Raw genomic sequence first — 16,262 nt, 5'->3', positions numbered from 1 at the left:
CCAACACAGGTCCATCTAGTCAAAGCTATGGTTTTTACAGTAGTCATGTATGGATGTGAGTGTTGGACTATAAAGAAAACTGAGCACCGAAGAATTGATTCTTTTGAACTATGGTGTTGGAGAAGACTCTTGAGAATCCCTTGGACTGCAAGGAGATCCAACCAGTCAATACTAAAGGAAATAGTCCTGAATATTCACTGGAAGAACTGATGCTGAAGCTGAAACTCCAATGCTTTGGCGACCTGATGCAAAGAACTGATTCATTGGAAAAGACCCTGATGCTGCAAAAAATTGAAAGTGGGAGGAGAAGGAGAAGACAGAGGATGAGATGGTTGGATGGTATCCCCTACACAATGGACATGAGTTTGAATAGGTTCTGGGAGTTGGTGATGGACAGGGAAGCCTGCTGTTCTCAGTCTATGGGGTCGCAAAGAATCGGACATGACTGAGTGACTGAACGAACCACTAATCTAGATTTGGGGGTATTTCATCCCATTGAGAAATGAGAATTTCAGCATCAGTGATTTCTTTGGGGTGGGGTTAGCATCGCTGATACATTCTAAATTAGTATTTTCTATTGTAAAAAAATGCAATTAGATCTCTTAACAAAACAAACTGGTAATAGGCTTATTTCAGTTTATAATGATCAATGAAAATTAATGTGGCACTCTCCTAGCTTTGTACAAAATATGTGCTTGGATAATCCCACTATTAATACTTTTGGAAGAAAAAAAATGAAATAATGTCTTAATAATTTTACACTTCAAAGATTATAGGAAGTGATTTTCCAATATGCAGTGTAAAATAATTTATATTCTCTCTACTAGTTGAAGAAATTTTATCTCATTATACCACATAGAAGAAAGTATAATATTGCTCACAAAATAAAACAGAAAGATACCCATTTCTATCAAAATGCTTCATGGAGAAAGAACCATAAGCAAATTTTCACCAATTTCGCTCAGAAACTGCTGAGCAAGCAAAGTATTTTCTAGATTCAAACCACAAGTTTGTTATGGCAAAACCAATACAATATTGTAAAGTAATTAACCTCCAATTAAAATAAATAAATTTATATTAAAAAATTACAAACAGAGAAGAAACTCAGGCAAAAAAAAAAAAAAAAAAAGATAATCACATGAAATGAAATTGCAGAAATTTCAGTCAGCTTTTTGTATACAGTATAGTTCTGGTTGATTCTTGAATGCTTTTAACTATTAAATTACATGATTTACAAGCTAATTTCCCTCAAGTCTTTAGAACTGGTTGTAGCATATTGTAGTAAACAAAATGATAGTTGATCAACAAGGTCCCAGATTTTTGCTGCTTTGATTTTTTTTGAAATATTATTTAACATTATTCAACATTCCTGAGCAGAAATGTCCACATCTGTTCATTGAAAGAAGTGGGGCAAGATGACTTCTTACTAGATTTTAATTTCTAAAATGTTCTGAGCCTGTGATCTTATTAGTGGAGTTGAGCCCTTTCTTGGTCATAGTAGGTTGTGTGGAGATTCAGTGGGAAGAAACCAGATACTTTAAGAAACAATGCTCAAATTTTTAAGTGGACCCCACAGAATGATCTTCTGGGTAAGAAGGTGGCAAAAAAAAAAAAAAAAAAATACTAAGTTCTAATTAAGAGAAAATCTCAGGGACAATAGTGGAACAGCAAGGTAAAACATCAATACCAGATAACAATTATCTTTTGCCTATAAATTTTCAATAGCTTCTTGACAGGTCATCTTGTCTTCCCACTCTTATCTCAGCTCTACTGCTATTGTAGTGCTTTTATCTAAAATGCTATAGGAAACTTCCATACTTTTCCTTGAACTTTCAGTAACTCACATTGCCTAAAAATCAAAGTGTAGCTGATAGAAGATGACTTTGTAAACAGCACATCCATCATTTTTCCTCTATTGCCAAATGCCCCCTGAGATTCTCCATACATTATCAGAATAAATCATTCCCTCTATTCCTACAATGAAGAAACAATGTTTCTTCACCTCCGTGATTTTGAACATGGTGTTCTTTGAATCAAGAATCAGTCCACACTTGTCAACTGGACAAAGCAACTCTGCACTAACATACCCTCTAATGTATCAGATCAGATCAGATCAGATGCTCAGTCGTGTCCAACTCTTTGCGACCCTATGAATCGAAGCACGCCAGGCCTCCCTGTCCATCACCAACTCCCGGAGTTCACTCAGACTCATGTCCATCTAGTCAGTGATGCCATCCAGCCATCTCATCCTCTGTCATCCCCTTCTCCTCCTGCCCACAATCCCTCCCAGCATCTGAGTCTTTTCCAATGAGCCAACTCTTCACATGAGGTGGTCAAACTACTGGAGTTTCAGCTTTAGCATCATTCCTTCCAAAGAAATCCCAGGGCTGATCTCCTTCAGAATGGACTGGTTGGATCTCCTTGCAGTCCAAGGGACTCTCAAGAGTCTTCTCCAATACCACAGTTCAAAAGCATCAATTCTTTGGCGCTCAGCCTTCTTTAAAGTCCAACTCTCACATCCATACATGACCACAGGAAAAACCATAGCTTTGACTAGACGAACCTTTGTTGCCAAAATAATGTCTCTGCCTTTGAATATGCTATCTAGGTTGGTCATAACTTTCCTACCAAGGAGTAAGCGTCTTTTAATTTCATGGCTGCAGTCACCATCTGTAGTGATTTTGGAGCCCAGAAAAATAAACTCTGACACTGTTTCCACTGTTTCCCCATTTATTTCCCATGAAGTGGTGGGACCGGATGCCATGATCTTCGTTTTCTGAATGTTGAGCTTTAAGCCAACTTTTTCACTCTCCTCTTTCACTTTCATCAAGAGGCTTTTTAGCTCCTCTTCACTTTCTGCCATAAGGGTGGTGTCATCTGCATATCTGAGGTTATTGATATTTCTCCCGGCAATCTTGTTTCCAGTTTGTGTTTCTTCCAGTCCAGCATTTCTCATGATTTACTCTGCATATAAGTTAAATAAACAGGGTGACAATATACAGCTTTGACTTACTCCTTTTCCTATTTGGAACCAGTCTGTTGTTCCATGTCCAGTTCTAACTGTTGCTTCCTGACCTGCATACAAATTTCTCAAGAGGCAGATCAGGTGGTCTGGTATTCCCATCTCTTTCAGAATTTTCCACAGTTTATTGTGATCCACGCAGTCAAAGGCTTTGGCATAGTCAATAAAGCAGAAATAGATGTTTTCCTGGAACTCTCTTGCTTTTTCCTATGATCCAGCAGATGTTGGCAATTTGATCTCTGGTTCCTCTGCCTTTTCTAAAACCAGCTTGAACATCTGGAACTTCACGGTTCACATATTGCTGAAGCCTGGCTTGGAGAATTTTGAGCATTACTCTACTAGCATGTGAGATGTATAGCTTTCTCTTATTTCCTCAGACAGACTTCCTTTGGAAATTCACAAATGTTTGCATGATCTCATGAGCATAGCAATCCTCAGCAGAAAGCATTGCCTTCTTTATTGACTTATACTGTCAATTTCTGTTTCTAACCATGGGACTTAGAATTTATTGTTCTCATTGATCTCTTTCTTAGATCACCTGAAAACCAAAGCTTTTATCACTCATGGTGGTGGCAATGGCATCTCTGAGCCATTTACCATGCGATTTACCAAGGTGGGACTCCCTGTTTGTTGACCAACCTGATAATATTGGTCACATGGAGGCCAAGAGAACATCTATTAGACTTGAACACAATGTCAAGTACAGATTTGCTCAATGCATTGAGGACTGTCATTTATGATCCTTCGTGCGGATAACATTTCTTTAATTTGGTAGTATGTATAGATCAATAAGTTCTCTTTTCAACAGTGAATATGAGTTCCTTTCCCTTATTAAGAGGCTAATTTTAAAATACTTAACATTATATAACCAATCTGAATTTTACTTTTACATTCAACCAGTTGTTTCAAAGTTTATTTTAATCTTATCGATTTAATGAGCAACTGCTGCTGTTTAGACTCTACGTGGTATCTGACTCTTTGTGACTCCATAGACTGTAGCCTGCCAGGCTCCTATGTCCATGGGATTCCCAGGCAAGAATACTGGAGTGAGGTACCATTTCCTTCTCCAAATGAGCAACTAATCAGTGTAATAATTTCCATGCCAAAAAGAAAAATATGAAAGCTATATAGCATATTGTGACAAGTATGCATTTTTTAGTGAATGACAGAATCCATACAAGGGTTCCCTGACGGCTCAGTGGTAAAGAATCTGTCTGCATGCAGGAGACACGGAAGACATGGGTTTGATCCCTGGGTTGGGAAAATCCCCTGGAGGAGGAAATAGCAACCCACTCTAGTATTTTTGTCTGAAAAATCCCACAGTTGGAGGAGACTGGTAGGCTAAAGTCCAAAGGGTCACAAAAAGTTAAGACACAACTGAGCAACTGAGCATACACAGCACATCCATAGAAGACTGAAAATTGAGAAAGGAATTATTTCAATTCAATGCTTAGAATTTCTGAAACTCTAAAAATGCTAAGAATTGCTAATCTTCTTGTCTCTGTAGTTTTCTTATTCTGAACATTTTACTCCAATAGCATCATACGTGTTTTTTTTTATAACCGACTTCTTTAACTAGCAAAAAAAATTAGTTAGATCTATATTGCAGCATGTACCAGTACTTTTTATTATTGAATAGTATTCTATAATATATCCATACCATATCACATTCTAATAATGCATTCATCAATTGATGGACATTTCATTTTTTTTTCACTTTTGTCTATAATGAAAAGAAGCTACAAACACTGTTATACATGTTTGTGTGAACATAGCTTTTTATTGCTTTTTGGTAGCTATCTAGATATCATACACTGGGTCATAGGATAATTTTATATTTATGAGAAACTACCAAACTGTTTTCCAAAGTGGTCACATTCTACATTTTCACCAACAGTATATGAGGGTTCTAATCCTCCATATCATTGTCACCACATGCTATTATCTATTATAATTTTTATTTTAGGCATGATAATGAATATGATCTCTCTGCGGTCTTGATTTACATTTTCCTTAGAGCGTATGGACTGAGGTTCGTGACATTGTACAGGAGACAGGGATCAAGACCATCCCCATGGAAAAGAAATGCAAAAAAGTAAAATGGCTGTCTGGGGAGGCTTTACAAATAGCTGTGAAAAGAAGAGAAGCAAAAAGCAAAGGAGAAGAGGAAAGATATAAGCATGTGAATGAAGAGTTCCAAAGAATAGCAAGAAGAGATAAGAAATAAGATTCCTCAGGGATCAATGCAAAGAAATAGAGGAAAACAACAGAATGGGAAAGACTAGAGATCTCTTCAAGAAAATTAGAGATACCAAGGGAAAATTTCATGCAAAGATGGGCTCGATAAAGGACAGAAATTGTATGGACCTAACAGAAGCAGAAGATATTAAGAACAGGTGGCAAGAATACACAGAAGAACTGTACAAAAAACATCTTCATGACCAAGACAATCACGATGGTGTGATCATTCACCTAGAGCCAGATATCCTGGAATGTGGAGTCAAGTGGGCCTTAGGAAGCATCACTACGAACAAAGCTAGTGGAGGTGATGGAATTCCACTTGAGCTATTTCAAATCCTGAAAGATGATGCTGTGAAAGTGCTGCACTCAGTATGCCAGCAAATATGGAAAACTCAGCAGTGGCCACAGGACTGGAAAAGGTCAGTTTTCATTCCAATCCCAAAGAAAGGCAATGACAAAGAATGCTCAAACTACCACACAATTGCACTCATCTCACATGGTAGTAAAGTAATGCTCAAAATTCTCCAAGCCAGGCTTCAGCGATACGTGAACCGTGAACTTCCTGATGTTCAAGCTGGTTTTAGAAAAGGCAGAGGAACCAGAGATCAAATTTCCAACATCTGCTGGATCATGGAAAAAGCAAGAGAGTTCCAGGAAAACATCTATTTCTGCTTTATTGACTATGCCAAAGCCTTTGACTGTGTGGATCACAATAAACTGTGGAAAATTCTGAAAGAGATGGGAATACCAGACCACCTGATCTGTCTCTTAAGAAACCTATATGCAGGTCAGGAAGCAACAGTTAGAACTGGACATGGAACAACAGCTGCTGCTGCTGCTGCTAAGTCACTTCAGTCGTGTCTGACTCTGTGCAACCCCAGAGACAGCAGCCCACCAGGCTGCCCCGTCCCTGGGATTCTCCAAGCAAGAACACTGGAGTGGGTTGCCATTTCCTTCTCCAAAGCATGAAAGTGAAAAGTGAAAGGGAAGTCGCTCAGTCGTGTCAGACTCTTAGCGACCACATGGGCTGCAGCCTACCAGGCTCCTCCATCCATGGGATTTTCCAGGCAAGAGTACTGGAGTGGGGTGCCATTGCCTTCTACATGGAACAACAGACTGGTTGCAAATAGGAAAAAGAGTACGTCAAGGCTGTATATTGTCACCCTGTTTATTTAACTTGTATGCAGAGTACATCATGAGAAATGCTGGGCTGGAAGAAGCCCAAGCTGGAATCAAGATTGCTGGCAGAAATATCAATAACCTCAGATATGCAGATGACACCACTCTTATGGCAGAAAGTGAAGAGGAACTAAAAGGCCTCTTGATGAAAGTGAAAGAGGAGAGTGAAAAAGTTGGCTTAAAGCTCAACATTCAGAAAACGAAGATCATGGCATCTGGTCCTATCACTTCATGGGAAATAGATGGGGAAACAGTGGAAACAGTGTCAGACTTTATTTTGGGGGGCTCCAAAATCACTGCAGATTGTGACTGCAGCCATGAAATTAAGAGATGATTACTCCTTGGAAGGAAAGTTATGACCAACCTCGATAACATATTCAAAAGCAAAGACATTACTTAGCCAACAAAGGTCCGTCTGGTCAAGGGTATTGTTTTTCCGGTGATCATGTATGGATGTGAGAGTTGGACTGTGAAGAAGGCTGAGCACTGAAGAATTGATGCTTTTGAACTGTGGTGTTGGAGAAGACTCTTGAGAGTCCCTTGGACTGCAAGGAGATCCAACCAGTCCATCCTAAAGGAGATCAGTCCTGGGTGTTCTTTGGAAGGACTGATGCTAAAGCTGAAACTCCAATACTTTGGCCACCTCATGCAGAGAGTTGACTCATTGGAAAAGACTCTGATGCTGGGAGGGATTGGGGGCAGGAGGAGAAGGGGATGACAGAGGATGAGATGGCTGGATGGCATCACCGACTTGAACATGAATTTGAGTGAACTCCGGGAGTTGGTGATGGACAGGGAGGCCTGGCTGCTGTGATTCATGGGGTTGCAAAGAGTCGGACACTCATGAGAGACTGAAATGAACTGAACTGAACTATGGCTACTATGCTGCAAATATTTTCATGTTTTTATTTGCCATTTGTATCATTTTAGAGACGTGTCCCTTCCAGTCCTTTATCCACTTTTTAACTTGTCTTTTTTATTATTGAGCTATTAGAACTCATATGTGTCATATACACAAGTCTCTTTCAGATATACGTTTTACAAATATACTCTCCATCAGTAAGTTACTTTTCTCTTGCCAGTGTCCTCTGAAACACAATTTTTTTATGAAAATTGGTAGAATATATCTTTAATAATTAAATATTTCCATACTTTATTGAATATGTTAAAACTGTTAAAATTTCCCACAAAGGAAATTTCCAGCTCAGATGCCTTCATCAACAAATATGTCCAAATACTTAAGAAAGAAATACTATCGATCTTCTACAAACTTTTCTAGATAATGTCAAATATATTAGGTCTTTTCAGGTCATTTGATGAGGCCGTAATCCTTACTATCAAAACAAGGCAATGACATTACAGGAAAAAATATTTTTTAACATGAATCCTTCCACAAATCAAATACAGAACTAGAATGTCATTTAAAAAGTACAGAACATCTTGATCAAAATGGACTTATTCCAGGATTGAAAGTTTGTTTAAATGTATAAAAATGAATATAATTCAATAAATTGTCAATATAAAAGAGAAAAATATTATGACCAGTCCAATGATTAAATAATTGATAAAAGTCAACATCCATTCATGATATCAAAAGAAATATTTTACAAACTAAAAATAGAAATTACTTTAATCTTACAATAGACATATTTTTTTTAAAAAAAGCAATACAAATGATTACACTTCCTGGCAAAATATATACAGCTTTATCCCCTTCATTAGAAATCAAGAAAATATAAATTAAACCTCATTTTTACTTCAACATAAAAGCTAAAATTTGAGAATTATCACAAGCAAGCATTGACAAGTATGTGGAGAAATAGGAAACTTTCCATACTGCTGATGAGAACACAAATTAATAAACCACTTCAGAAAACTGTTTAGTAATATTAAAGAGACCTAAACATGCATGCAGCCTTCTCTCAGCAATTCCACTCTTAGATATATAACTAATAAACGTTTATAAATATATAAACCAAAATACATATATCAGAATAATTACAACCACATAACTAGTAATGACCGAAAAGCTGTTAGCAATCCAAATGCCCAATGATCAAAGAATGAATAAATAATTTATGGTACTGTCAAACAAGGGAATACTATAGAACAGTGGAATCAACCAACATCTACACGAGTCAGACACAAATAACTACATACCATGTGATTCCAATATGTACACAAGTTAAATCATTGTACAGTGTTAGAGGTCAGTCTAGTACTTAATCTGGGGAAGAGAGAAGTGACTGAAAGCTTCCACAAGGAAGGAATGCCTATCAGGAGTTTATAACACTCTACAGCCTGATCTGGGTAGGAGTTATATTTGTGTTTCACTTGGTGATGATTTTCTAGCTTATTTGAGTTTTGAGCTGTTTAATTGAAATTGTGCAGCTTTCATGCATGCTTCATACGTAAGGGTTTATTTTAGAATATATAACAAATTTTAAAATGTCTAGAGAGTAAATAGCAAAATAAACAAATTAAGAAACAAACAAAAACAATGGAAGAATTGCCGTTGACTACTATCTTAATGTGATCAAGAAAAGACACCTGCCACTCTGAACATAATACTGAGACAAAGACTTCGATCAAAAACCTGAAACAAGCTCCAGGGTATTGTGGAGAAGAATGTTCCAGAAGAACAAAAGGGACTGCAAGTTCAAAGGTGCTAAGGTAAGAAAACATTTGCAACATCAAGAAACAGCTAGAAGGCCAATGTGCCTACAACAGAGTGCCTGAACAAAGTGATCAAGGAAGAGATTACCAGGGGTCTGAGCATGTAGGATACTATGGACCAAAGAACAGATTTGGGTTTTATTCTAAATGTGTTAAGAAGACAGACAGAAATTTTGAGTAGAGAGATGTAATAACCTAATAGGTATCTCCAAAAAATAACTTTGTCCACTGGTAGAAAATAGATGGTGGAATGGAGAAGAGTCAAAGCACCTGGACTGGTTAGGAGTCATTTCATTTTTTATTACAATATTACTCTGTTTTATCATACTACGAGAAGTACATCATCCTGAACTCGCCTTTCAACTATCCAACTTACAGTGTTTAGAATGGCTTAGAATGGTTTAGAATACCATACAATTCCTATGGTAGAAAAGATTGTAGTTTCCCACCTGACCTTCCATTTTCAATTTTTAAATAACTGTCAATCATAAAATTTCAACTTAAAATCAAACTTTCAATGAGAACCCAACTAAAAATAGACTACTACTTCTGTAATTGTAGCTTCCCTTGTGGCTCAGCTGGTAAAGAATCTGCCTGCAATGCCAGAGTACCTGGATTCAATCCCTGGGTTGGGAAGATCCCCTGGAAGAAGGGAAAGGCTACTCACTTCAGTTTTCTGGTTTGGAGAATTCCATAGACTGTACAGTCCATGGGGTCACAAACAGCTGGACAGGAATGAACAACTTTCACTTTCACTTTTCTGTAACTGTATGACATTTACTTTGAATAATTTGTATGACTCTTTGAAAACCATCTATGCCATTGGTATACTTAAGCAAAGTAGCTTCCTTTCAATGTTTGTATCTTTGTACTTCTTTAGATAGAAAGAAAATGCTATGAGGCTATCAAGAATTCACCATGATCAGCCTGTAAGGCCCCTGAACTGAACAGTCTTCTGGATTGAGTTTGCCACATGCCACAAAGGAGCCAAGTACCTGAGGCCAGTCACCCAGGACCTCACCTGGTACTATTTCCACTCTCTGGACATGATTGGGTTCCTGCTGGCCTGTGTGGCAACTGTTGTATTTGTCATCACAAAGTGTTGTCTGGTTTGTTTATGGAAGTTTGCTAAAACAGGAAAGAAGGAGAAAAGGGAGTATCTGTATCTGAGAACTGTAGCAAGTTTACTCCATAGATGGAACTCATCCAACAAGAAGGAGTTATGATAAGGATCCTGTCCTCCTGTGACAAAATGGCTTTTCACAATTCAGCATCTCAGATTAAAGTTTGTTTTCAAGGGATTTTCTGTATAAGAGTTGAAATATGTCATGCCAAGAGAAAAGCTCATGAAAAATAAAATAAACATGAAACTATATGGGTACATATTGAAATTTATTATTTTAACTCAAAAGTTATACTGAAAAGAAATATCTTTGAATATGCTAGTGTTTTACATGTTATGAATAGACACAAGAACAATGAGAAGTCTATTTATAATATCCATATTACTTTGCAGATATTTAAAGTATTTTATCTTTACTTTGGTGCAGAATAGTGTAGCTTTATCTTGCTACAGAATCTGTTCAATAATTAGAGGGATGGAATGGGGAGGGAGGAGGGAGGAGGGTTCAGGATGGGGAACACATGTATACCTGTGGCGGATTCATTTTGATATTTGGCAAATCTAATACAGTTATGTAAAGTTTAAAAATAAAATAAAATTAAAAAAAAAAAAAAAAGAATAATTGGAATTGTGTTTAAAATTTCACAATTTTGTTTCATTTTTAAGACCTCTAAAACTTCTTGGTTATTACTGTGCATCAGTGTGCCTCAGCATCACTTCTTATCTAAAACCATGGTGAGCCATTTGCCTTCATCCAGGTTATAACTCATTTCCCAGTGGAATATTTGTGGAATTAGAAATATAGTAGCTGATACCTGCCTCCTATTATGTTGTTCTTTAGTCGCTAAGTCTTGTCCAAATCTTTTGGGACCCCGTGGACTATAGCCTGTCAGATTCCTCTGTCAGTGGAATTATCCAGGCAGGAATACTGCAGTGGATTGCCATTTCTTACTCCAGGGGATCCTCCCAATCCAGGGATTGAACCAGTGTCTCCTACGTTGCAGACAGATTCTTTACCACTGTGCCACCTAGGAAGGCCAGTAGGCTTAACTATTCTTCCTTAAATCTATCCTGCAACACAGGCAACCTAAAAAGGATCAGTAGTCATTGTACCGTGAGAACTACTACAAATCCCCAACAAAAAGTCAAACAGTCCAATACGGAAATAAATAAAGAATATGAACAAGAAATTGACAGGAGTGAAATGACCAATGACCTCTAAAAACTGACAAAGGCCACTCATGTTTTCAGAAATGCAAATTAAGTCAATTAGTTATTTTCCTACAAGTGATTTGTAGAACAAATATTATGGTAGAACTATTTCTCTGGAAATGGATCCTTTTTTTCCTTTTTCTTTTTTGCTATTTTTTATTGGAATATATTTGCTTTTCAGTTTGTTAGTGTCTGCTCTACCATGTCATGAATCAACTATTGGTATACATATATCCCCTCCCTTGTGAGCCTTCATCCCATCCCCTGACTCCACCACTCTAGATCCCACCTCTCCAAGATCACCAAGTTTAGCTCCCTGTGTTTACAGCAGTTTTCTGCCCCTATCTAGTTTACACATGGTAGTGTATATATGGGATTCCCAGTTGACACAGTCGTAAAGAATCTGCCTGCCAATGCAGGAGATGCAGATTCGATCTCTAGGTTGGGAAGACCCCTGGAGTAGCAAATGAAAACCCATTCTAGTACTTCTGCCTGGAAAATCCCATGGACAGAGGAGCCTGGTGGGCTACAGTCCATGGAGTCACAAAGAGGGGCATGTTAAGTGACTGAGCACACATGCGCAGTCTAAACATGTCAGTGCTACTCTCTGAACTTACTCCCTTTCTTCTTCCCTATTTGTATGTCTGTTCTCTATGTTTGCACGTCTATTCCTTCCCTGTAGGTTCATCAGGACCATTTTTCTAGACTCCATAAATAAGCATTAATATATGGTATTTTTATGAGTCTATATCTAGTTATCTGTCAGGCAGAAAGACTTGTGTATGGTCATCATTATATTCTGAATACTTCCACTAGCACTTAAGTGGCTGTCAGTGTACAAACCTACAGCATAGGTATGCATGAGTGATATGGTCACTGGAGTAAACAGGTAGATTATAGGAAATACTGTTGAGTGCTCTCCATGTCACATTACTAGATAAAGAACAAGTACTAGGAATTACATAGCCTAAGCATGACACTCTCCTTTGGAAATAAAATTAAATTTATGTAAATTTATATAACCACAGAGGAAATGATCTTAAAGAATATACTGAATTTCCAATGATGGGAATTTAAATTTTTATTCTCTAAATTTCATTATTTGACATTCATAATTAATTATGTGACTTTAAAAATAATTGGTGAAATCAACATATTTAATTCATGATATTAACTCCTAAGATTCTAATATCATGTTATCAATGTATTAGTTTCATTCAAAAATTAAAATGACTGGAAATTTGGGATAATATAAATATCAAATTAGGGCCTTTTTTAGGACACCTATTTTATGTTTTAAGTATTATAAATAAATATATTGCCACATTGTATTTACAATGTCAATAGTTGTAAAATCTTAACTCACAAAAATTTCATTACTGTGGTTTAAGCATCAATATTTAATGAATTTTTCAATAGCTTAGGGACTTCTGCTGGTGTACATCTATACTTAGATTTGTAGTGCTTTTGAGACACAACTGCAAGTACTATGACAGCTCTCCCATTGAGTAATTTCCTCTCTTTTGAACTTTAGTTAAGTCTGGTTGCTCTCTCACAAATGTTTCAGCTTAACTTCCATGGCTCAGTTATGAAATACAACACATTCTGTCTCCATTTTTCTTTCTGTCTCTATCTTTATGTCTATGTCTGTTAATCTTCATCTCTCTCTTTCTCACTTCTCTATCTCCCTACTCCTCATACCCAAAGTTTCCATGATAAATGACCATTTTGTGAAGAGAGACATAGATATGCCTAAGAAGTCCCAATAGTTCCAGGCTTCCACCAGTTTGACTTTTCCCAAATCAATTACCTGCTACGTCCTTCAGATGATTACAACCCATCATCACAAGACTCTAACCATCTGAGTCATGATGTAAAAGCATCACTTAGCCAAACCCAGCCAACATCCACAACTAACTATGAGAGATAAAATGATTATTGTTGTTCTAAGCCAGTATGAAAAGTTATGACCAACCTAGATAGCATATTGAAAAGCAGAGACATTACTTTTCCAACAAAGGTCCGTCTAGTCAAGGCTATGGTTTTTCCAGTGGTCATGTATGGGTGTGAGACTTGGACTGTGAAGAAGACTGAGTGCTGAAGAATTGATGCTTTTGAACTGTGGTGTTGGAGAAGACTCTTGAGAGTCCCTTGGACTGCAAGGAGATCCAACCAGTCCATTCTGAAGGAGATCAGCCCTGGGATTTCTTTGGAAGGAATGATGCTAAAGCTCAAACTCCAGTACTTTGGCCACCTCATGCAAAGAGTTGACTAATTGGAAAAGACTCTGATGCTGGGAGGGATTGTGGGCAGGAGGAGAAGGGAAAGACAGAGGATGAGATGGCTGGATAGCATCACTGACTCAATGGACGTGAGTCTGAGTGAACTCTAGGAGTTGGTAATGGACAGGGAGGCCTGGTGTGCTGCGATTCATGGGGTCGCCAAGAGTCAGACACGACTGAGTGACTGAACCGAACTGAACTGACTGAAGCCAGTATATTTAAGGGTAAATTATACATACTAACAGATAACAGAGACAATAATTATACTTTTGTCATAATATTACAATTAAAATATAACAGTCAATGTTACATTTTGAAAATAACTGTAACTCAGAATGGGGAGCCACCACCATACCATAATGATTTAGAGGTTGCACTTGGAACACAGATAGCCAAAATTTAAGTCCCTGCAAAACTATTACAGAGTTATGTGGGGTGGGCAAGTTAATCAATGACATTATTTCAGCTGTTCAGTGAAATACAGATTAGGTAGTTGTGTTAACTGAGTCTCCCATTTGGTGCAGCACTAAAGAATTCACCTGCCCGTGCAGGAGACACGGGTTCTATCCCTGAATCAGGAAGATCCCCTGGAGGAGGAAATAACAACCCCCTCTGTTTCCTTGCCTGGAAAATTCCATGGACAGAGGAGCCTGGTGAGCTACAGTCCATGAGGTCCCAGAGAGTTAGACACAACAGCGCTATGCACACAATTGGTATTAACTAACTCATGAGGTTGATGAAAGGCTGAATGTGCTAACATTGTTAAGCAGTAAAAATAATTGCTGTATAGAGTGAAATGCAATTTGCATTAACTATTATCATTTAAATGCATAGGAAAATTTCCACAATAATTTTAGTCTTCCCATATACATGATGTATTTTTAAATATAACATGTTTCAAATGTAAATGAAAATAACAACATTTCCTATTAAAGTTGTAGGAATTAAATTTATGGTACAGGATTGGATTAAGATGGTGGAATAAGAAGACGGTGAATCACCTCCCCCCATAAACATATCAAATATATATCTTCATGAGCGACAGTTCACACAGGAAACTAATTGGAAACTGGAAAAACTCTTTAACAACTAATGATATAATAAAGATTACCATGTAACTGGGTAAGATGGATAAAAACATAGGTTTAGGTCTTCTGCCCCTTGGAACGGATCTGAAAGGAAGAGAAGGTTTACAGAGATAGACTTGTACCCTGGGGATTAAGTAAGTGGAGCCATAGAGTGTACATCCCAGTCCTGAGGTCTTATGTGGAGGAGACAAGCCCTTTTGGCTGCTGAGACAGATAGAAGGGCTAGAGAAGCTTAGAATCTGTTCTCAAAGAGTGCACATGTGCTGGCTTGCCAACAAACAGGGTAGGGAAGCTTTGTGCTGATAGTTGCTGCCTCACTGCACTCCCAATCCAAGCTGGTGTACATAAATTATAAAGATATATGCACCTAACATCAGAGATCAAAATACACGAAGCAAAATATATTGAAGGAAAAGAGACTTCCCATGTGCCCAGTAGTTAGGAATCTGGATGCCAGTGCAGAGGACACCGGTTCAAACCCTGGTCAGGGAAGATCCTACATGCCACGGAGCAACTAAGCCCGTGGTCCACAACTACTGACCCTGCACTCTAGAGTCCGCAAGGTGCACTGCTGAAGCCCAAGCACCTTAGAGGTCATGCTCCACAACAGGAGAGGTTACCATAATGAGAAGCCTGCACACCACAACCAGAGAGCAGCCCCCGCTCACCACAACTAGAGAAAGACCCAGTGCAGCCAAAAGGAAATAAATAAATTTTGGGCTTCTCTAGTGGCTCAGACTAAGAAGGCAATGGCACCCCACTCCAGTACTCTTGCCTGGAAAATCCCATGGACGGAGGAGCCTGGTAGGCTGCAGGACCCCTGCAGTCCATGGGGTCGAAAAGAGTCGGACACGACTGAGCGACTTCACTTTCACTTTTCACTTTCATGCATTGGAGAAGGAAATGGCAACCCTCTCCAGTGTTCTTGCCTGGAGAATCCCAGGGACGGGAGAGCCTGGTGGGCTTCCATCTATGGGGTCGCACAGAGTCGGACACGACTGAAGCAACTTAGCAGCAGCAGCAGCAGCAGTGGCTCAGATGGTAAAGAATCTGCCTGCAGTGCAGGAGACTCGGGTTTGATCCCGGAGTCCAGAAGAACCCCTGGAGAAAAGAATGGCTACCCACTCCAGTATTCTTGCCTGGAGAATTCCATGGTCAGAGGAGCCTGGTGGTCTACAGTCCATGAAGTTGGACATGACTGATTAACTGACACTGAAGCCCAAGCATGCTAGAGTCCATGCCTCACAATAAGAAAAGCCACCAAAATAGAAACCTGCATACCACAACGAGAGAGTAGCCCCTGCTCAGCACAACTAGAGAATCCAGCATAGCAAAAATAAAGAAATTAATAAATCTACAAAAAGAGATCTTAAAAGAGAAACAGACAACCCAGCATTAATATTTGGATGCTATATTGCTTTATGTTCAGTAACAGATAT

General features: G+C 38.4%; 1 pseudogene; it reads left to right on the top strand.

Moving 5' to 3' along the window:
• The window catches only part of LOC129657099 (UDP-glucuronosyltransferase 2B31-like), a 36,474-nt pseudogene extending 26,130 nt beyond the window's left edge, over nt 1-10,344 (top strand).
• Nucleotides 10,345-16,262: the final 5,918 nt, after the last annotated feature.

The sequence above is a fragment of the Bubalus kerabau genome, chromosome 7, assembly GCF_029407905.1.
Source record: "Bubalus kerabau isolate K-KA32 ecotype Philippines breed swamp buffalo chromosome 7, PCC_UOA_SB_1v2, whole genome shotgun sequence".
In the NCBI taxonomy this organism is placed as follows: domain Eukaryota; kingdom Metazoa; phylum Chordata; class Mammalia; order Artiodactyla; family Bovidae; genus Bubalus; species Bubalus kerabau.
This window is presented reverse-complemented; position numbering and strand designations above follow the sequence as displayed.